This window comes from Trachypithecus francoisi, unplaced genomic scaffold (assembly GCF_009764315.1).
Source record: "Trachypithecus francoisi isolate TF-2019V2 unplaced genomic scaffold, Tfra_2.0 Contig00660, whole genome shotgun sequence".
In the NCBI taxonomy this organism is placed as follows: Eukaryota; Metazoa; Chordata; class Mammalia; order Primates; family Cercopithecidae; genus Trachypithecus; species Trachypithecus francoisi.
Genome location: NW_022680803.1, coordinates 42,831 through 64,755, shown reverse-complemented (window position 1 = coordinate 64,755; position 21,925 = coordinate 42,831). Strand labels below are relative to the sequence as shown.

The 21,925-nt window shown below is 46.1% G+C and overlaps 2 non-coding genes across 2 annotated transcripts; both read left to right on the top strand.

Moving 5' to 3' along the window:
- The first annotated feature begins 13,126 nt into the window (after nt 1-13,126).
- Nucleotides 13,127-13,200, top strand: TRNAN-GUU. Its single transcript has one exon. It is a non-coding gene; the product is annotated as a tRNA-Asn (tRNA).
- Nucleotides 13,201-21,337: 8,137 nt separating this feature from the next.
- On the top strand, nt 21,338-21,501 carry LOC117087505. Its single transcript, XR_004438837.1, has one exon. It is a non-coding gene; the product is annotated as a U1 spliceosomal RNA (small nuclear RNA).
- The last annotated feature ends 424 nt before the right edge of the window (nt 21,502-21,925 follow it).

Sequence of the window (21,925 nt, the reverse complement as noted above, 5' to 3'; positions counted from 1 at the left end):
CAGCCACCTTCCTCTTCCCTGTGACTTGAAGAGAAGCTTCAGGGGGCGTTTATTCAAGTTGCTAGAAGCCCGTGAGGCGCCGGTCCGCGGTGACTGTGGTTCCCACCGCACCCGCCGCCCTCTTGGTTCTCTCGCTGTCATGGGCGGGCAGTAAAGTTCCAGGTGAGCTAGGGCTCCGAAGACACCAGGCAGGGAGGGACCAGTAGGGAAGGGCACCACCACCTTAGGTTCTGCGCAGGAGGGATCCCAAAAAGGTCTTGAAGAAATAGAAAGGAAGGGCCAGGCGCGGTGGCTCATGCCTGCAATCCCAGCACTTTGGGAGGCGGAGGTGGGTGGATCACTAGATCACTAGGTCACTAGGTTTGAGACCAGCCTGGCCAAGATAGTGAAACCCAGCTCTGCTAAAAATACAAGTAGCCAGGCGCGGTGAGGAGCGCCTATAATCCCAGCTACTCAGGAGGCTGAGGCAGGAGAATCCCTAGAACCCAGGAGGTGGAGGTTGTGGTGAGCTGAGATTGCCCCACTATGCTCTAGCCTGGAAAACACAGCAAGACTTCCTCTCAAATAAATAAATACAAAGGGAGAGTTGGAAGTAGGCAAAGAGAAGAAAAGAAATCCTGGAAGATTTTGTATCTGAAGGCACCATTAAGATGAAGTTGATCCCTTCTGGGCCGGGTCCTCCCGTTGCAGGTGAACCAAGTTCTGGCCTCCATTGGGACTGAAGGAGGTGACTTTGGCCTGGCTCCTAGTGAGGAAGCCATGCCTGGTCCTGTTCTGTTTGGGCTTGATCCTGCAGCACTTGATGGGCTCTCCTGGACTTCCCATGGATTCCAGGGATGCAACTGAGAAGTATATTGCTAATGCACTTACTTGAATGAAGGGGCCTGCCCATTCACACCTGTGGGTGTTTCTCATCAGGTGGAATGAGAGACTTGAGAAAATAAATGAGACACAAAGTATAGAGAAAGAAAAAGTGGGCCCAGCAGACAGGCGCTCAGCATAGAGGACTGGCGCTGGCACCAGTCTCTGAGTTCCCTCAGTATTTATTGATCATTATCTTTACCATCTCGGAAAAGAGTAAGTAGCAGGACAATAGGGTCATAGTAGGGAAGTCAGCAGAAAGACATATGAATAAGTTTAAGAAGTGCTGTGCTTTGATGTGCATGGCACATCAAAGGCACTTGTTTAACAAAGCACATCCTGCACAGCCCTAAATCCATTAAACTTTGAGTAAACACAGCACATGTCTCTGCAAGGACAGGGTTGGGGGTAGGGTTACAGATTAACAGCATCTCAAGGCAGTTTGGAGTCTCATGTCTACTTCTTTCTTTCTTTCTTTTTTTTTTTTTTGAGACGGAGTCTCTCTCTGTCGCCCGGGCTGGAGTGCAGTGGCCAGATCTCAGCTCACTGCAAGCTCCGCCTCCCGGGTTTACGCCATTCTCCTGCCTCAGCCTCCCGAGTAGCTGGGACTACAGGCACCAGCCACCTCGCCCGGCTAGCTTTTTGTATTTTTTAGTAGAGACGGGGTTTCACCGTGTTAGCCAGGATGGTCTCGAACTCCTCACCTCGTGATCCGCCCGTCTCGGCCTCCCAAAGTGCTGGGATTACAGGCTTGAGCCACTGCGCCCGGCCTCATGTCTACTTCTTTCTACATAGACACAGTAACAGTCTGATCTCTCTTTCTTTTCCCCACATTTCCCCCTTTTCTTTTCAACAAAACCGCCATTGTCATCATGACACCGAGATCACATACTTCACAAAGTAATACAATATCACAAATCAAGTGGAGGCAGGATGAAATCACAGGATGGTGTTAAAATTAAAATTGCTAATGAAATTTTGGGCACGCATTGTCGTTGATAACATCTTATCAGGAAGTAGGGTTTGAGAGCAGACAACCTGTCTGACCAAAATTTATTAGGTGGGAATTTCCTCATCCTAATAAGCCTGGGAGCGCTACAGGAGGCCGGGGCTTATTTCATCCCTTCGGCTTCAACCATAAAAGGCGGCACGCCTCCAAGGGGGTCGTTTATAGGCCTACCCTCAGAGCGCATTCTCTTTCTCAGGGATATTCCTTGCTGAGAAAAAGAATTCAGCGATATTTCTCCTATTTGCATTCAAAAAGAGAAGAAATATGGCTCTGTTCCGTCCGGCTCACCGGCGGCCAGTTCAAGGTTACCTCCTTGTTCCCTGAACATCACTGTTATCCTGTTATTTTTTCAAGATGCCCAGATTTCATATTGTTCAAACACACATGCTCTACAAACAATTTGTGCAGTTAACTCAATCATCACAGGGTCCTGAGGTGACATATATCCTCCTCAGCTTACAAAGAAGATGATGGGACTAAGAGATTAAAGTAAAGGCATAGGAAATTACAAAAGTATTAAAGTAAAGACAGACATAAGAAATTACAAAAGTATTAATTTTGGAGAATAAAATGTCCATGAAATCTTCATATTTTATGTTTTTCTGCCATGGCTTCAGCCAGTCCCTCCGTTCAAGGTCCCTGACTTCCCGCAACATTTTTCCTTCCTTTTCCTCTATATAAATGTGCCATGAGGCCGGGCGCGGTGGTTCAAGCCTGTAATCCCAGCGCTTTGGGAGGCCAAGACGGGTGGATCACAAGGTCAGGAGATCGAGACCATCCTTGGCTAACACGGTGAAACCCCATCTCTACTAAAAATACAAAAAATTAGCCAGGTGAGGTGGCGAGCGCCTGTAGTCCCAGCTACTCAGGAGGCTGAGGCAGGAGAATGGCGGGAACCCGGGAGGTGGAGCTTGCAGTGAGCTGAGATCTGGCCACTGCACTCCAGCCTGGGCGGCAGAGGGAGACTCCGTCTCAAACAAAAAAAAAAATGTGCCATGGCGATGAAGGCTTGTTCGTCCTCTGGATTTTGACGCAACTGGTCCGGCACACTAAAAACAAACCGATTAAACAGAGACACATAATTCCAAAATTTACTGCAGTAGAGTTCCCAATAGAGTTAATCCAAGCCGTGGGGTTTAATCCATAAAGATTTTTTGCCACTTGATCTAACGCCTCAGCTCCAGGCACAATATTTAAGTGACTTTGAGAGGCTTCAAAAGTTTGTTCTTTTAATTTAGAAATGTCTAAAGTGAGATTATCTTCTCTTCCCTGTAGATGGAGTCTTACCATGTCCCAGTGATGTTTAGACTCATTATAAACTTGGGGTGTAATACAAAAATCTGACGTATTCCAGTCACACTGTAACTGGAAACGATGTTCCAAGCTCATGAGTCTATCTCCCATCCAAATGACACTTTGTCTAAGATCATTAATTTGATTAATTTGATTTACCAATTTTTGATCGATACCAGATTGTGAATTCCACAACCTTGTGGAATTCTTTTGCCAATTGTCAACAAAGCTTACTGTCTGAACAGAAGAGTGCAATGCAACTCCTGCCACAGCGGCTGTAGCTGTGACTGCAATTAATCCCATAATCATTGCAATTAAACTAAAAATGAATCTTTTGGATCTATTTAAAATGCCTTTTAATACTTCAGTCAAAATATGGATGGATGGCGAGGCCTCCCATGGTCGGTCCATGGACACAGGGATCCACATGCCTTCTCTCACTAGCAGAATACGGTGTTGCCAATCAAAAGTCAAATCAATGCAAGTAAACAATTTGCAATTTTCACAAGTTATAGTTTGGGAGTCTGGTTTAATAACTATATTTCCTATGACTAACATATAAGGGGGCTTTACACAAGTTTGTAAAGGAACTGTTAGACTGGGATTTAGGTTGATAGAGTAAAATGGCTTATAATCTCGTTTCTACAATTTGGTTTCCAGACCAAATTCTACTAAGGTGGTATGAAGCCACAGTAAGTCTCCATAATTCTGGATGTTCAGGACCAAAAACAGGACTTATTATTTTTGGTCTTGGAGTAGCGATTCCCTTTTCTCCCCATATCCAAGGGTAGAAAGACTGTAATTTTTTGTGCTTATGTTTGTCTAAATTTTCTGTTAAGTCACTATCAACAGTTGGGCTCACTAGTGCACTGGGACAGAATTGAGTTTGTCCTGTGCAATCATGGTAGAATTGTCCTTGAGGTGCCCAATCTATAACAGTTCCAAATGTATTGTTTTGTAGTATCACCGCACTATCGGCCACAAATACAGAACCAAATGGAGTCTCTTATGTCTACTTCTTTCTATATAGACACAGTAACAGGCTGATCTCTCTTTCTTTTCCCCACAGGATTGCAGGCATTAAACATCCTGGTGCTCTCCCTAGGCAAAGAGGAGGATATAAAAATACCCAGTGGAAATATTTATCATCATTCCTTCTTCCTGCGGTTTGGCAGGGCAACAATCATCTGTGGGACCAGGTACCCATACACTATTATTAACAGATACTTCAATAGGATTCTCCATCCATGTGACTGTTTGAATTAAGGGTGGGAAAGGCACATAGGCCCAGTAAGTATAATTAGCTGCAGCTGCTCCTGTAGGCATGGGGAGACTTACCACCGTTGATAAAATCATTAAGGCTGCAAGCAGCATATTCTCTGGGGTTTGTGTCACCTTTGTGTTTTCTAGGCTTTTTTCAGCTAACTGTGTCAGCTTCTTTAATTGTGCCCAAGTTGGTGGCTCCGCCTTCTTGGTGGATGGTGACTTCATCTGTTCTTCCGATATCACCACTTTGTTTATCTTGCGAGTCAATGGTGCTTGATTTTGGTGTTTCCGTCTCCATGGAGGTGCAGAACTTCGAATGTTTAGCGGGTATCCAAACAGGAAGCTGATTTTCTCCTGGTGAAACACAAGCAAAATCTCTTCCCCAGGTTACCACCTTCCCTATTTCCCACGTCTTATTTTTGTTGTCTTTCCACCCAATCAGTTTCCCTTCATGTGGGCTGTTCTTTTTACCAGTAAGATGTTCTGCAGAAGTAGTAGTCTGATTTCTATAAATGCTTAAAAAATTTAGGCCGGGCGCGGTGGCTCAAGCCTGTAATCCCAGCACTTTGGGAGGCCGAGACAGGCGGATCACAAGGTCAGGAGATCGAGACCATCCTGGCTAACACGGTGAAACACCGTCTCTACTAAAAAATACAAAAAACTAGCCGGGCGAGGTGGCGGGGCCTGTAGTCCCAGCTACTCGGGAGGCTGAGGCAGGAGAATGGCGTGAACCCGGGAGGCGGAGCTTGCAGTGAGCTGAGATCCAGTCACTGCACTCCAGCCTGGGCGGCAGAGCGAGACTCCGTCTCAAAAAAAAAAAAAAAAAAGGATACCCTATTCCTTTTCTTTCTTGATTTCCCTCAGTCTCAATTGGGACTTTAACGTCATTTTCATTTTTTCCTAGTCCTTTTCCTGGTATATATCCCATCTTAGTCATGATTTTTTGACTCATGGGACTTTTCACCCCCTTTGTTGTAACAAATCTTGACCCCATAGATTAACAGGAATTAATCATTGGCTGAACAGTACTTTCTTGATTATCTGGCCCTAAACAATGTAAAATCATAGTACTTTGATACACTTCTGAAGCTGTGCCTATGCTGACAATTCCTGTAACAGCCTTTTGTTTAGGCCAAGTTTTTGGCCACTGATTTAAAGCAATGACAGAGACATCTGCTCCAGTGTCTATCAACCCTTCAAACTGTTTTCCTTGAATAATGGCCTTACACTCAGGTCTGCTCTCAAAGACCTGACTTGCCTAATATGCAACCTTTCCTGCCAGATCAGTGGTTCCAAACCCTCCTGTTTTTTTTATCTCACTGTTTCCAACTTCAGTATAAGGCAGGAGTAATAATTGAGCAATCCTGTCTCCTGGACTGGCACTCCAAGGAATTAAGGAGCTAATAACCAATTGATTTTCACCTTTATAGTCTGAATCAATCACACCAGTATGAATTTGAACTCCCTTTAGATTTAAACTTGATCTTCCTGAGATTAGTCCTACAGTCCCCTCAGGCAGTGGGCCATATACCCCTGTGGGGATTTTTTGTGGGGGCTCCCCTGGAAGCAGAGAGATACATGAATCTACTGCTGCACTGCCGCTTGTGACGGGGGACAACTGCTGTATTGTGGTAAATGGCTTATTCCCTGAGGCACTTGTGACAGTGGGGGTTGTTGTCCCTGAAAACCCAGAGGAAAAAAAGGCTGAACTGGGAATGCCCCAGTTTGTTGCGGGGCCTGAGGCTGGCCCCTCCTCTTGTTTCCCAACAGTGGTTGCCCATTTTTGTCAAATTTAGAATGACATTGATTAGCCCAATGTTTTCCCTTTTTACATCTTGGACATAGGCCAGGTGGCTGTTTATCTGTGGTAGTAGCTTTAGTAGTTATATTTTGTTTATTTGAGACTGGGCAATTCTTTTTTAGATGAGCAATTTGACCACAATTATAACATTTTCCCCAAAATGTTCTAACTTGTCCTCCTAAAGCAACTCCTGTGATTGCTTGAGCCATAAGCATAGCTTTATGCATAGCTCCTCCAATTCCATCACAGGCTTTTATGTACTCTGAGATTACACCTGATCCTGCCAGGACTCTTCCTTTTAATGGCTCAATGGCTGATTGACACTCAGGATTGGCGTTTTCATATGCCATCAACTCCACTATAACCTTACGGGCATTCTCATCAGTAATTGACTTTTGAGCAGCATCTTGAAGCCTTGCCACAAAATCAGGGTAGGGCTCTTTAGAGCCTTGTCTTATTGTATTGAATGAAGGGCAGGCGGTTCCTGGGTCTTGGATTTTCTCCCAGGCCCTAAGGCAGATAGTCCTAATTTGCTCAATGGCCTCATTTTGCATTATTACTTGTTGACTAACAGTGCTCCAATTTTGACCTGTTCCTAATAGTTGATCTATGTCTATGTTAACTGGAGGACTGGCAGTCCTATTTCTTCGGACCTGTTCTTGCGCCCCATCAATCCACCAAGTCTTAAATTGTACAAATTGAGAGGGTGAGAGTGATAATTTTGCCAGAATCTCCCAATCATAAGGAACGAGTCTACGTCCATGAGCAATGGAATCTAATAATGTTCTCACGTAAGGAGAGTTGGGTCCGTACTGTTTTACTCCCTCTTTGATATCTTTTAGCATTTTTATAGAAAAGGACTCGTATCTGGCCTCAGCTGTGGGAGACTCTCCCTGTTGGGCCCCTTCTCCAGGTGGTCTTGATTCTATTACTGGGACTGGCCACGTCTGAGTATCTCCTTGTTTTCTTGCCTTATCAATTTTATGTAATGCACCACCCTGTCCAATAGGTGGTGCTGTAGGATTAAGTCCCATAGTGGGCAGCTGAGGATACAGCGCCCTGCCCTGTGGCGCTGGAAACATTTCTGGCTGTCCATACTGACTTTCTGGAGGCCACGGATACTGAAGTCCGGCTGGCGGCCAGTATTGATAGGCTACTGGCGGCTGGGTCTTATTTTCTATCGGCTGATATCGTGTCTTAGACTCTGATGGCTCTGCTAATTCTGGACTTTTTTCTTCTAATTTTAATGTTCCTGGATATATCACCTCCTGTAATTGATTATCGTTAATGTTTTGTGTTGACCGAGCCATTACCGGCTCTGCTACATATTTACAATGTGAACTTTCCGTTCCTTTCCGGGATTCTATCCCTGCCTCTTTTCACAATCTATTACACAGCTTTCAGGGACATCAGAAACTGAAACGCTATCTTCTTCTGTTTGAAATGGTTCTAAAGCTACTTTAATAATGGCCCAATCGTTCCATACTGTAAGTGGGATGATTTTACCTTCCCTATTTGCTTGTTTTAATTCTCTGCCAATTTTTTCCCAGTCTTTTAGATTTAAAGTTCCCTGTTCTGGAAACCATGAGCAAAATTGTTCTATTGTTTGAAACAGTATAATTAGATTTTTTGTAGAGACTCTAACTCCCCCTCTTTTTAAAATAATTTTAATAAAGCTGCGATAAGAGGCATATTTACTTTTAGTTTGCCCCATTGTGACCCTGGGTTCTTCCGAGCGCACAAGCTTACCGCAAGGCTGATTGTAGAGGTACTCGGGAATCTCTACTGACTTGTCCTCAATGACCACGCTGGAGCATACCTTCACCCTAGAGAAAAGCACCCACGTTGGGCACCAGATGAAGGGGTGGCCTGCCCCTCCACACCTGCGGACGTTTCTCGTCAGGTGGAACGAGAGACTTGAGAAAAGAAATGAGACACAGAGACAAAATATAGAGAAAGAAAAAGTGGGCCCAGCGGACACACGTTGAGCATACAGAGGGCCGGCGCCGGTCTCTGAGTTCCTTCAGTATTTATTGATCATTATCTTTTCCATCTGGAAAAGGGGAAGTGGCAGGACAATAAAGTCATAGCAGGGAGGTGGTCAGCAGAAAGGCATATGAATAAAGATCTCTGTGACACGAATACGTTTAAGGAAAAGTGCTGTGCTTTGACATGCATATATGCAAACATCTCCATAAACATTTTCAGTGCATAAAGAGCACTGATTGCTGCTAGCACGTCCTACCTTCAGTGCTACGGCGGTTTTCTCCTATCTCAGTAAATAGAACATACAACTGGGTTTACACCGGGACATTCCATTGCCCAGGGGCAGGCAGGAGACAGATGCCTTCCTCTATCTCAACTGCCAAGAGGCCTTCTTTCCTCTTTTACTAATCCTCCTCAGCACAGACCCTTTACAGGTGTCGGGCTGGGGAACCATCAGGTCTTTCCTTCCCACAAGGCCATATTTCATACTATCACCTGGGGAGAAACCTGGACAATACCTAGCTTCCCTAGGCAGAGGTCCCTGCGGCTTTCCACAGTGTTTGTGTCCCTGGGTACTTGAGATTAAGAGAATGGTGATGACCTTTAACCAGCAAGCTGCCTTCAGGCACTTGTGTAACAAAGCACTTCCTGCATAGCTGCAAATCCATAAAACCTTGAGTAAACACAGCACAGTCCTTGTCTCTGCAAGAACAGGGTTGGGGGTACAGTTACAGATTAGCAGCATCTCAAGACAGAAGAATTTTTCTTAGTACACAACAAAATGGGGTCTCTTATGGCTACTTCTTTCTGCATAGACACAGTAACAGTCTGATCTCTTTCTTTTCCCCACACTTGAAGTAAGAGTATTTTAAAATTTTTTAGCAAAGGAAATGAATTCTGACTGGTTTTGCACTAAAGACATTTACATGTGAGGAAAACAGGAAAAACACTATGCTGTGAAAAGCAAATGCTGTTGAGATTGTCTCACAAACACAAATTGCGCTTCAGCATGTAGGTTTGGGCCTCAGGTGGGCACATTTTACTTTTTTTTTTTTTTTGAGATGGTGTCTCACTCTGTCGCGGCCCAGGCTGGAGCACAGTGGCCGGATCTCAGCTCTCTGCAAGCTCCGCCTCCCAGGTTTAGGCCATTCTCCTGCTTCAGCCTCCCGAGTAGGTGGGACCACAGACGCCCGCCACCTCGCCCGGCTAGTTTTTTGTATTTTTTAGTAGAGACGGGGTTTCACCGTGTTAGCCAAGATGGTCTTGATCTCTTGACCTCGTGATCCGCCCGCCTCGGCCTCCCAAAGTGCTGGGATTACAGGCTTGGGCCACCGCGCCCAGCCAGGCACATTTTACTTTAAGCGCACTGTTGGTGGAACTTAAGGTGAATTTAGGACTTATATACATACATACATATAATACACACGCACACACACACACATACACGCTGTCTTCCTATCTTGTCTAAGGTGGTCTCCAACTCTGGGTCTCAAGCGATCCTCTGCCTCCCCTTCCCAAAGTGCTGGGATTACAGGCGTGAACCACCTCGCCCAGGCCATTTTAGTTTAATATTTTTAATCAAAGTGGCAAAATCCTAAAGTACTGAGAGAAAAAAAGTTATTCTAGAATTCGATGCCAAATTGAAATATCTTTCAAAATTGTGACTGAAATCAGAACATTTAAAGACATACATGGCCGGGTGCGGTGGCTCAAGCCTGTAATCCCAGCACTTTGGGAGGCCGAGACGGGCGGATCACGAGGTCAGGAGATCGAGACCATCCTGGCTAACACGGTGAAACCCCGTCTCTACTACAAAATACAAAAAAAATTAGCCGGGCGAGGTGGCGGGCGCCTGTGGTCCCAGCTACTCAGGAGGCTGAGGCAGGAGAATGGCGTAAACCCGGGAGGCGGAGCTTGCAGTGAGCTGAGATCTGGCCACTGCACTCCAGCCTGGGGGACAGAGCAAGACTCTGTCTCAAAAAAAAAAAAAAAGACATAACAAAAAATGACAGAATTCACCGAACCACACTACAAGAAATGTTAAATGTTAAAGGAGTCCTCCAGGCATAAGGATAAGGATACCAGACAGAAATCTGAACCTACACAAAGAAATGGAGACAACTGAAAATTGCTGTGTACGTACTTGAATGTTGGGGTTTATAACAAGTCCAAAATCAAATTACATGACAACACTAGCATGAAGGCCAGAAGGGGAGGTATAATGTCACTTGATGGCAGACGGATAAAGATGTATTCTAGAAACCCTAAAGCCATCACTGACATAACAAAAGAAAGAGTTATGGCTAATAAGCCAAATAAGGAAAGAAAATAGAATGATATTAAAAAAAACCCATGCAATCGCTGGGTGCGGTGGCTCACACTTGCAATCCCAGCACTTTGAGAGGCCAAGGCAGGCAAATCACTTGAGGTCAGGAGTTTGAGACCAGCCTGGCCAAAATGGTGAAACCCCCGTCTCTACTAAAAATACAAAAATTAGCCCAGTTTGGTGGCTTGCACAGGCCTGTAATCCCAGTTACTTGGGAGGCTGAAGCAGGAGATTCGCTTGAACCCGGGAGGCGGAGGTTGCAGTAAGGTGAGATTGTGCTACAGCACTACAGCCTGGGTGACAGAGCGAGACTGTCTCAAAAATAAATAAATAAACAAAAACTGTAATCACTATGCTGGAAAAACTGCTCTCCAGGCCTCTCTCCTATAGAAATACACAAATGGCCAATGAGAAGTGTACAAGAATGATCACTGCAGCATTATTTGTAATCATAAAATAATAGAGCCAAAATAATTTCAAAGACACATGAAAATAGTTTTATCTATCTAACAAACACCAACAATTGAACAAACAATGGAAGCAAGTCCTTTGCCAAAAGGAACACAGAGGGTCATGATGATGATACTCCTCCAAGGATTTTAGGGTTCCCAGGAGCCTAGTTTTCGGTCTAGTTCTGCGACATCTTATGCTTGGGGAGCTACAGGTTCTCGTGTTCGGGGATCTTTCAGGTTCTATCTCCATTTCCCCTCAATTCCTCCCCATTCTGCTACAATAAAAAAACAATTCTCACCTCCGGAAGATCCCGCCTGTGCCTCCGCGCCAGCCTTTCCGGGGGTCTGGATGTCTGGTCCATTGAAGGGGTGGCTTACCCCTCCACACCTGTGGGCGTTTCTCGTTAGGTGGAATGAGAGACTTTAGAAAAGAAATGAGACACAAAGTATGGAGAAAGAAAAAGAGTGCCCAGGGGACCGGGGCTCAGCAAAGAGAGGACCCACGCCGGCACCGGTCTCTGAGTTCCCTTAGTATTTATTGATAATTATCTTTACCATCCTGAAGATAAGGGAGTGGCAGGACAATAGGATCACTGTAGGGAGAAAATTAGCAGTAAGAGGTATGGGTAAAGATCTCTGTGACATGAATAAGTTCAAAGGAAAATGCTGTGCCTTGATATGCATATGCAAACATCTCCATAAACCTTTTAGCAGCATTGCTCCAGCAAGTCCACCTTTTGCCCTAAGGCGGTTTTCTCCTTTCTCAGTAAACAAAGCATACAATCGGGTCTCACACTGACATGTCCCATTGCCCAGGGACGGGCAGGAGACAGATGCTTTTCTCTATCTTAACCGCCAACATCCGCCAAAAGGCCTTCTTTCCTCTTGTACTAGTCCTCCTCAGCACAGACCCTTCAGGGGTGTAGGGCTGGGGGACGATCAGGTCCTTCTCTTCCCGCGAGGCCCTATTTCACACTATCACATGGGGAGAAACCTTTGACAATACCCAGCTTTCCTAGGCAGAGGTCCCTGCGACCTTTGGCCGTGTACGTGTCCCTGGGTACTTGAGATTAAGAGAAAGGTGATGACCTTTAACCAGCAAGCTGCCTTCAGGCACTTGTTTAACAAAGCACATCCTGCATAGCCCAAAATCCATTAAGCCTTGAGTCACCACAGCACATATCTCTTGCAAGGGCAAGGTTGGGGGTAGGGTCACAGATTAACAGCATCCCAAATACAGAACAAAATGGAGTCTCTTATGTCTACTTCTTTCTATATGGACACAGTAACAGTCCGATCTTTCTTTGTTTTCCCCACAGTCCACCGCTCCCTGGCTTCTTTCCCTGCTTTTGCTTTTCCCTTCCCCGGCTCCCGCCCTCAGGCCTCTAGACCCTACCACCGCCCAGCTGAGTCCCCCGCGGCTCCACTGCCCAGAAAGTGCACTGGAGGCCCTGCTGCTTGCCGCCCTGCGGGTGCTGAGAAGTCAACTAAACAAATGCTTTGTAAAAAGAACTTTTCCATGGAAAAATCTCTCATGATTTCCATTCTCAAGGCTCTTCAAAGGACTAAAAACTAAAGGCAACGATGGATTCATTCGACAAGTCCTAGTCGGGCAGCCTGGAGAGTGCCAGACCCTGCTCCCCGCTAGGGGACCCATGAGCGACCCTCACCGCCATCCCTGCCCTGGTGGAGCGCCAGTGCTTGGGACACAGGATCCGAAGATGGTAGCGGCAGCTCCGCGGGGGCCCGAAAGCGACCTGGCAGGGTGGGCACACGCTCCCTCACTGGGTGAAGGTGGCACAAAGAACGGGAAGAGCCATCCCGGGAGCCACCGGGCATTCAGCTTCCCTTGGGCTCCCAGGAGGCTCGGGCAGGGGTCGCAACGGGGGCGTTTCTGATGGTTTCTGAAGCAGGCGAGGGGCACGGCGGGCGAAGGCCATTCGGCTGTCCTTCTGGCTCCAGAATCTCCCAACGCGCAGGTGTCCAACGTGACCAGCGCGACTCACCGCTACAATCTTTTCGATTTTCCCAGGCCTTGCTCAGTGGTCCTGCCTGGCGGGCCCTGAGGAAGGGAGGGAGGAAGTTTAGTGAGTGCGCCCTTCCTATAGCGCCCAGTAGAGCCCACAGTACCTGTCTCTGTGGAGCAATCGGTTAGCGCGTTCGCCTGTTAACCGAAAGGTTGGTGGTTCGAACCCACCCAGGGACGTTTGTTGAATGCTTTTAAAGCATTCACGCATTGTCAATCACTACATGAATGGGCAAAAATGAATTATCTTCATTACTATCTTCATCACTACATGAATTATCTTCCCGAGTCCTAGGCCACAATTTGTGACTTATCCATGTCAAGGGCCAAGGCACCTCCCCGACCAGATTCTTAACCGGGTATCTCCTGAAATCCTGGGTTTATACCTGTGTAACTCAGGAATCCTGAAACAGAGACCTAGGAACCCACTTTTAGTGTGATAAAATTCTAATTCAGTCAGTTATACGCTTTAACGAGTAATTTACATGCCTCCATTTTTTCATATTTTAGTAATAGGAGTCCAGTAGTATCCCCAGGATGTGACTGAATTTACTGATTGTTCTATCAATAATGTGACCAATGGGCCGGGCGCTGTGGCTCAAGCCTGTAATCCCAGCACTTTGGGAGGCCGAGACGGGCGGATCACGAGGTCAGGAGATCGAGACCATCCTGGCTAACACGGTGAAACCCCGTCTCTACTAAAAATACAAAAACTAGCCGGGCGAGGTGGCAGGTGCCTGTAGTCCCAGCTACTCGGAGGCTGAGGCAGGAGAATGGCGTAAACCCGGGAGGCGGAGCTTGCAGTGAGCTGAGATCTGGCCACTGCACTCCAGTCCCGCGACAAAGCAAGACTCCGTCTCAAAAAAAAAAAAAAAAAAAAAGTGACCAATGGAATCATTCATCATCATAGTGATCCTCTCCATCATTTTTGAAAACAGTATTTTTCCCCACTTTGTGCATGATTTATTTAACCCTTTTCAAACATGTGCCTGTAATCCCAGCTACTTGGGATGCTGAGGCAGGAGAATCGTTTGAGCCTGGGAGGTAGGTGGAGGCTGCAGTGAGCCCAGATCGCACCACCACACTCCAACCTGGGCAACAGAATGAGACTCCATCTCAAAAAAAAAAAAAAAACAAAATGTTTTTGGGATGAGGTTGGTTTCATGGTTTTAGGATTACAAAGAATGCTGCAGTCAACATTCTTGTACACATGTCTTTGGTCATTGTGGAAATGTCTACACCACAGATATTTCTATAGTGTAGAGAACTGGATGCGCCATTGCTACATTATAGTGTTTACATAATGCTTCTAATTTGAGTACATTCTGCAAATGTATCTTTCACGGGAGCAGTACCTAATAATATTCCAATATGAACATTTATAAGAGGAAAAATGTGCAGATGTGCAATTGAGCTTTGTGCCTCTCCATGGGGCCCATGTTCATAAAATGGTGGCATTAGCAATCTGAGAGTTGAGTTTGTGGCCCTCTGACATCAAAAGCTGAAGCAGAGGACATGAAAACCCTCACTGCACATCCTCTGTAGTCTGGCCAGAATCATTCCTAGGTGGGTGGTCTCTTATCAGGAGGGAATGCTGCTTGCTTGCTTTGTCAAAACCACAAAAGGGAGGGAAAGTATCAGGCTGTTGGTTGATAACAGTGGTGAAGCAAGTCTTTCCAAAGGGCTGGTTTGTTAACCCTTAGGGAAAAAAAGCCTAATTCTTTTTTTTTTTTTTTTTTGAGACGGAGTCTCCCTCTGTCGCCCAGGCTGGAGTGCAGTGGCATGATTTTGGCTCACTGCAAACTTTGCCTCCCAGGTTCAGGCCATTCTCCTGCCTCAGCCTGTGGGGAAAATAGAGGTCAGCCTGTTACTGTGTCTATATAGAAAGAAGTAGATTTAAGAGACTCCATTTGGTTCTGTATTTGAGATGCTGTTAATCTGTGACCCTACCCCCAACTTTGTCCTTGCAAGAGACATGTGCTGTGGTGACTTAAGGTTTAAAAGATTTTGGGCTGTACAGAATGTGCTTTGTTAAACAAATGCCTAAAGGCTGCTTGTGGTTAAAGGTCATCACCATTCTCTTAATCTCAAGTAAGAGAAAAACATTGTCTCCTGCCCGTCCCTGGGCAATGGAACATCTCCGTGTAAAACCCATTGTGTGCTTTGTTTACTGAGCAAAGAGAAAACCGCTTTTAGGAATAAGGTGGGATTTGCTGGAGCAATACTGCTAAAAGGTTTATGGAGATGTTTGCATATGCATCTCAAGGCACAGCATTTTCCTTGAACTTCTTCAGGTCACAGAGATCTTTATTTATATGTCTTACTGCTGATTTTCTCCCTTATCTTTTTGATGGTAAAGATAATTATCAACAAATACTAAGGGAACTCAGAGACCGGGGCGGTGTGGGTCCTTTGTAAGCTGCGCACCGGTCCCCTGGGCCCCGCTTTTCTTTCTCTATACTTTGTCTCCGTGTCTTATTTCTTTTCTCAAGTCTCTCGTTCCACCTAACGATAAACACCCACAAGTGTGGAGGGGCAGGCCACCCGTTCATCAGACTACCGAGTAGCTGGGACTACAGGCACCCGCCACAACGCCCGGCTAATTTTTTTGTGTTTTTAGTAGAGACGGGGTTTCATCTTGTTAGCCAGAATGGTCTGGATCTCCTGACCTTGTGATCCACCCACCTTGGCCTCCCAAAGAGCTGGGATTACAGGCGTGAGCCTGTAATCCCAAAGATGTCTAATCTTTAGCCAGTGTTTGCCTTTTGATTGATAGGTGGGTTGCTTGGTTACTTTGGCCCTTGTGTGCTTGAAGGTTGCCTCCATCCCATAATTTTAAGTACATGCTTGATATGCAGTCCATATGTATGAGCTTTAATGAGCCAATTATCATATGAAGTCATTTTAAGGATACTTTTTCTCTCTAATCCACATGCCTCTCTTTGAGGAGCTGCCCCTTTACTGGTTTGGATCTTGCTGGCCATGGGGTCCTTGCTTGTTTTTTTTTTTTTTAAGACAGGTTCTTGCTCTGTTGCCCAGTCTGGAGTGCAGTGGCACTATCTTGGCTCACTGCAACCTCTTCCCTCCGGGTTCAAGCAACTCTCCTGTCTCAGCCTCCTGAGTAGCTGGGAGTACAGGAGTGCACAACCATGCCCAGCTAATTTTTTGTATTTTTAGTAGAGAAGAGTGTTTCACGTGTGTCCGTGTGAAGAGATCACCAAACAGGCTTTGTGTGAGCAACATGGCTGTTTATTTCACCTGGGTGCAGGAGGGCTGAGTCCGAAAAGGAGTCAGCAAAGGGTGATGGGATTATCATTTGTTCTTATAGGTTTTGGGATAGGCGGTGAGGTTAAGAGCAATGTTTTGGGGGCATGGGATGAAGCTCACCAAATACATTCTGTAGGGTGGGGAGAATTACAAAGAAACTTCTTACGGGTTTGCGGGATTATAAAGAACCTACTTAAGGGTGGGGGAGATTACAAAGTACATCGATCTGTTAGGGCGGGGCAGAAACAAATCACAATGGTGGAATGTCATCAGTTAAGCTATTTTCACTTCTGTGGATCTTCAGTTGCTTCAGGCCAATTGGATGTACACGTGCAGGTCACTGGGAATACGATGGCTTAGCTTGGGCTCAGAGGCCTGACAAAGGGGTTTCACCATGTCGGTCAGGCTGGTCCTCAAACTCCTGACTTCAGGTGATCTGCCTCCCTTGGCCTCCCAAACTGCTGGGATTACAGGTGTGAGAGGCTGTGCCCGGCCTTGCTTGCTTTCTTTAATCTTACTGTTTGTTTTGGCTGCTCAACTTCTGCCTTTTATCTTGCTTCTTGCTCTCCCACCCCATCACCTTGCTTCTCTTTCTGCTTTTACTCATTCTGCCTTTTATCCAACTTCCAATTCCCTCTGCTGTTCTCCTGCCTCATAATGGCGGTTAGTGAGGGAGGGGTTTTAAGGGGGCATGTCCGACATCCTATCCTGTCACAGTCAGAAAGATTTTTCAAGGTTTCTCTGCAGTCCTGTCAGCCAAGAGGAAGTCCGGTAAGTTGGTTGTAAGGCCTAGGGCTTATTTTTATTTCTCAGTCCTGACAAGGAAAGGCTGGATTAATGCAGATTCTCTGCAGGTGTAAATTTCCTCTATAAAAGACAGTTTTGCAGAGTTACTTCTGTTTGCTGGCTCTCTGACAGCGTTCTTAAAATATGCCAAAGATACATATTCTGGGGAAAAATATTTTGATTTTCTTCATCTATCTACAACTTCACCATGCTGACAGCCTCCAATCCAAACATACCTGAAGCCTTTTTTTTTTTTTTTTTGAAACAGAGGCTCACTCTGTCACCCAGGCTGGAGCACAGTGGTGAGATCTCTGCTCACTGCAAGCTCCACCTCCTGGGTTCATGCCATTCCCCTGCCTCAGCCTCCCGAGTAGCTGGGACTACGGACGCCTGCTACCACTCCTGGCTGATTTTTTTGTATTTTTAGTAGAGACGGGGTTTCACCTTGTCAGCCAGGATGGTCTTGATCATCTGACCTTGTGATCCGCCCGTCTCAGCCTCCCAAAGTGCTGGGATTACAGGCATGAGCCACCGCGCCCGGCCTGAAGTCTTTCTTTTTAAAAAGCTTTCTCACCCTTCTGACTGCCTTCAGGTCTCGGCCAAAACACAAGTAACAGTGGCTGACTCCCTGCTATGGCAAGCTCAGAATAAATAGCCTTTGCTTTCTTTTGTTTGGTTGGTCTTCATTTATTTGCAGAAGCTTCAATATAGAGTTGACAAGGACTCCATCTTTGACCAAACCTTAGTTGCCGCTGAGCCCTTTTCTCTATTAGTTCTTGGCCTGCCAAGTCCAGTTTTAGAAAAGAATACTGTTGAACCTAGTTTAGCAAGAGTCCTCCCAACCACCTTTGATAGCTAATCAAATTCCTCTTAGTAACATTCCATCCACTGACTTTCTTATCTTGCCGATTGGCTATACATGTTCAACTCTTCTTGCTGTATTTGGAGTTGAGCTTAGTTCTCTGCTGGTCTCTCTTGCCTACTGTAGTACATACAATAAAATCCATCTCAGGTTTTTAACAAGTGTCCAGGGTAGTCCCTCTGAAACTACTTTTGCAAAATTCTGACAATAAGAGAAAGCTGACATGGCTGACTCCATCTTGGTTCTAGCCTCACAGACTAGCTGTCTTTGCTCATTCCTGCGCAATTTCTCCCAAGCGATCTTTGGGAAAAATTGAGTTTATAGTTTAAATCAGGGGTCCTCAATCCCCAGGGCCACAAGACAGGTACTGGTCCATGGACTGTTAGGAACCCAGCCGAACAGCAGGAGGTGAGCTGCAGACTTTCAAGCATTACCATCTTGTCAGATCAGCATCGGCATTAGATTCTCATCGGAGCTCAGACCCTATTGGGAACTGCGCATGTGAGGGATTCCAGATTGCGCACTCCTTATGAGACTCTAACTAATGCCTGATGGCCAGAGGTGGAACAGTTTCATCAGGAAACCATCCACTACCTCCTTCCATGGAAAAATTATCTTCCATGAAACCAGTCCCTGGTGCCAAAAACATTGGTGACAGCCAAAAAGGTTGGTTTAAATGATAACCTTCCCCAAAACTAAATTACTCCTGTAAAACTAATGAAAGGACACCAAGTTAGGAGGATGAAAGGGGCGTGAATTCTGCTAAGATGTATACCTCATTAAATAATTACCAGCCATTATTCCAGACATCACAAGATTTGCAGCTTCCCCAATTACTCCTGTGAAGAACATCACTACTGTAGAACCTAAGATTGGCCTCTTGAGATGTCTTTTCAGGCTTTTGCATGTCTGACTACTGGATGGCACCATTTGGCCCGAAAATCAACCAGTCCCTTAGCCCCCACCCAGAAGTTTGCTCAGTGCAGGAGGGCCAGTTTCCACACCCCTGTGATTTCATTCCCAACAATCCGCACTGCCCAAACCCTAGCCCCCTCCCCACCAAACTGTCTTTGAAAAACCCCTTACCTCCAAGCCTTCAGTGAGATTGATTTGAGTAATAACTCTGTCTCCCACAGGTTGTGGCTGGCCTGTGTCAATTAAACTCTTTACTGCAATGCCATGGTCTCCACGAATTGATTTTGTATGTACAGTGGGCAGGAAGAACCCATCAGGCGGTTACATCTGCAGGATGGTGCCAGTTCTTTCCACAAAGGCTGGTCAGATACCCAGAAAGTATTTCTCCACTACTACCTGGACAATGTGTCTCCCTGTCAGTATCCAGGGAATGGGGCCTGGATCAAGTATTTAGTATTTAGCAGTTGCTACATTGTCACCTAATCCCTCATTTTCAATATTTTGCCATGCCTTCTGGTGGCCTAACTGGCCACTATGCCACAGAATCTTTATGGTCTCTAGGGGGAACTCTCTACTTGATGTTTTGTGATTTGAACAATGGAATAGAATCTGATACTGGTGGGCTGGGGGAGGTCCCCAGATGCTGGTGGGATCTCGACCCCAGCCGTGGTGTCCAGGCTCTTGACACCATCTGGAGAATGAAGTCAAGGATGAGTCAGCAAACAGTGAAAGAAGAAATTTATTGCAAAGCATAAAGTACACACTCAAGAAAGGGGAGTTCGGGCATACCCGAGAGAGAACAATGGGTTCTGAGGTTTCGTCTTGATGGATTACTTTAACCAAGGAGTGGAATATTCATGACAATTCCTGGGTGAAGGTGGAGATTTCTCAGAACTGTGGTGCCATCCATTTTTACATCAAATACTGGTCTCAGAACTGTCATGGCACTGGTGGGTGTGTGATTTAGTATGTTAATGAGCATATAATGAGGGCCTAGGTAAAACCTACATCAAATCAAGCACCACATTGGATCCAGTCAGTCTTAGACAGCTTGGTCCACACCATGATTTTTCAGCGTCTTATCAGCCCATAGCCTCAAGTCAGGTAAATCTGCTGCCTAGAATTTATTATCCTGTGACCACCCTGTATTATTCCTGTCTCAAATCTACTCGTAAATATTCAAATGGTCTTTGACTTGGGCATTCCAACTTTGCTTACTTCAGTGTTTCCTGCATTATAATCCAATATAAGAAAAGATGATCCAGACATTTGTTAAACATATCAAGTAAGATGGATCCCAGGTATTTGTGTCAAATTTGGATTATTTTGGTTTTGTTTTGCAGAATATAAAAAACTAACATGAGGTTAGCACTAAGGTGACAAAATCCAACACCACACTTGAGAGTGTCCAGTCATCTCTTCTGGGGCAGGATATTTTTCTATAATACTGAATTTGGGGGAAAAAAAAGGAAAAACCAACTACAAGATTCATGAAACTTGACAACTGTCTTTATAACAGTACCAGTGATAAAACCAGTAAGGAAGGCTGGTTTGCAGTCATCTGAGCAGCCTCTTTACTTTCATAAATAGGGTTTCTCTCTGATATTAAACGGCTTTCAATTTCAAGGGGAATGCTACATCCCAAGGATAAGGATGTGAAGAGAAACGGTTTCTTTTGTAATCCCAAACGTTCTAGTCTGCGAATTAAAAGCCATTATTTGGCCGGGCGCGGTGGCTCAAGCCTGTAATCCCAGCACTTTGGGAGGCCGAGACGGGCGGATCACGAGGTCAGGAGATCGAGACCATCCTGGCTAACATGGTGAAACCCCGTCTCTACTAAAAAAATACAAAAAATTAGCCGGGCGAGGTGGCGGGCGCCTGTAGTCCCAGCTACTCGGGAGGCTGAGGCGAGAGAATGGCGTAAACCCGGGAGGCGGAGCTTGCAGTGAGCTGAGATCTGGCCACTGCACTCCAGCCTGGGCGACAGAGCAAGACTCCGTCTCAAAAAAAAAAAAAAAAAAAAAAAAAAAAAAAAAAGCCATTATTTGAAAAAGGATGTCCAGGCTTCATCTGACCGCCGAAAGGTTGCTCCACAACACAGGTTAAGTGTCAGCTTCTTTGGGAGAGAATAGAGGGCGGGAGGGAAAAAGGAGAGGCAGACGTCACTTCCTCTTGCCGGCTCCGGCAGCGGGTCGGTCGGCTGAGTGGCAGAAAAGCAGACGGGGACTGGGAAAGGCACTGTCAGTGACATCACGGAGAGGGCGACTTCTATGTAGATGAGGCAGCGCAGGGGCTGCCGCTTCGCCACCGGCTGCTTCGCCACGAAGGACTTCCCGTGTTGTGGGAGCGAGCCCAGGACCGCCGGTCGGACCTGAGAGTCCCAGCTGTGTGTCAGGGCTAGGAGGGCTCGGGGTGCGCGGGGCAAGTGACCGTGCGTGTAAAGGGTTAGGCGTGTGGAGCTGTGGCAGGGCGGAGGTGCCAAAGCTCATACTTACCTGGCAGGGGAGATACCATGATCACGAAGGTGGTTTTCCCAGGGCGAGGCTTATCCATTGCACTCCGGATGTGCTGACCCCTGCGATTTCCCCAAATGTGGGAAACTCGACTGCATAATTTGTGGTAGTGGGGGACTGCGTTCGCGCTTTCCCCTGTCTTTTTCGAAGTTTAACAAGAGTAGACTTTATGCCAGCCAAGAGTTACGTTTCTTTTTTTAGGTGGTTTGTTCCTTGGTTATAAGTGTTATTGTTATTCTGGAGGAAATAACATGTCACCTCACCGCAGAGATTGGTTCATGGTCTCTAGGGTCTTTGGGTTCTCGCGCTCTGTGAAAATCTTTGTTTTTCCCCAGCCCCCAGTCACGTTTTTACACAGCCTCCGATTCTAACCGCAGTCTCCTCAGGAGTTTGTAGGATTTTTGTGCTAGCGGGGAATGTGTTCTCACCTCATAGAGCCAGGTGCAAACTACGCAGACGGGCGCTGTTATTTGGGAAGAAAGCACGGTCACGGTCTTTGAGGACTCTTAGTGTCCCCGTTTGGTTGTAGACATAACACTCTTACTTTGCGTAGGGGAACGGC